The following is a 1,300-nucleotide window of genomic DNA, read 5'->3' as shown; positions in this document are numbered from 1 at the left end:
CTGGTGACCCCCCATTAACAGGCAGACTAGCCCATCAGCAAGGATTTACATAATAATAAATGGGGGAGTAGTTTCAGCTACCACTGTCTGGACAAACAGAGGTGGCACCTAGCTCCGACCTTTGCTAGGGCTTCAAAGGCACCCAGCCTTTGGGGGGGTTCTCTGTCTATGTTTATCAGATAGTGAAGGCAATAAACAGTTTCCCACATTTATTGTAATTAACTTCTATTTTCATATCATATAATTTCAATCATCTTGAATTTATTGACTTATTTATGTCCTAACATGTGCTCTATCTTTGAGAATATCACATGTGCACTTGAGAAGTTTGCATATCCTATTGCTTTGGGATGAATTGTCCTGTAAATATCAAATAAATCCATCGGATCCAGTGTTTTGTTTAAGGTAGCTGTTGCCTTGTTGACTTTTTTGTCTGGAAGGCTTATTCAATGATGTCATTGGGGTGTTGAATCTTGTATTATGACTGCATTTCTGTCAATCACTTCCTTAATGTCCAAGAAAATTTCCTTTATATACTTAAGGTGCACATATATTTACAAGGGTTACATCCTCTTGTAGGATACATTCCTTTAGTATTATGTAGTGACTTTCCTTGTCTCTTATTATGGCCTTTGTTTTGAAGTCTATATTGTCAGATATGAGTATTATTATTGCACGTGGTTTTTTGTTTGTTTGTTTCCATGTGCATGAAAGTTTTTTTCCCATCACTGCACATTCAGTCTTTGTGTATCATTTGCTCCTATATGGGTCTCTTGTAGAAAGCATATAAATGGGTCATGTTTTCTTTCTTTTTTTTTTTTTTAATGTTAACAGAATACTTTATTTTTCTTTCTTTCATGTACAGCCCGCATACAATAGTACATTTTTTTAATATTTTTTGATTTCTTTACAGAGAAGAAGGGAGTGGGATAGAGACTTAGAAACATCGATGAGAGAGATCAATCAGCTGCCTCCTGCACGTGCCTGCAACCAGGGTACATGCCTGGGACCCTTGAGTCCACAGGCCGATGCTCTATCCATTGAGCCAAACCGGTTCGGCAAATGGTACATTCTTTTTTTGTTTTTTGTTTTGTTTTTTGTTTTTTGTTTTTTATTGCTAAAAGTATTACAAAGGGTATTACATATGTGTCCTTTTTTTTCCCCCGCCCTTAACAATCCTCTGGCTGCCCCTACCCCCCAGTGTCTTATGTCCATTGGTTATGCTTATATGCATGCATACAAGTCCTTCGGTTGATCTCTTACCCCGCCTCCCTCCTGCCCCCCAACCCTCCCCCGCCTT

General features: G+C 38.5%; 1 protein-coding gene across 1 annotated transcript in view; it reads left to right on the top strand.

Moving 5' to 3' along the window:
* The window catches only part of DACH2 (dachshund family transcription factor 2), a 452,839-nt gene that overhangs the window by 417,394 nt on the left and 34,145 nt on the right, over window positions 1-1,300 (top strand). The window lies entirely within an intron of this gene.

This window comes from Myotis davidii, unplaced genomic scaffold (assembly GCF_000327345.1).
Source record: "Myotis davidii unplaced genomic scaffold, ASM32734v1 scaffold258, whole genome shotgun sequence".
Classification (NCBI taxonomy): domain Eukaryota; kingdom Metazoa; phylum Chordata; class Mammalia; order Chiroptera; family Vespertilionidae; genus Myotis; species Myotis davidii.
Note: the sequence above shows the minus strand (reverse complement) of the source record. Positions and strands in the feature narration are given on the sequence as shown.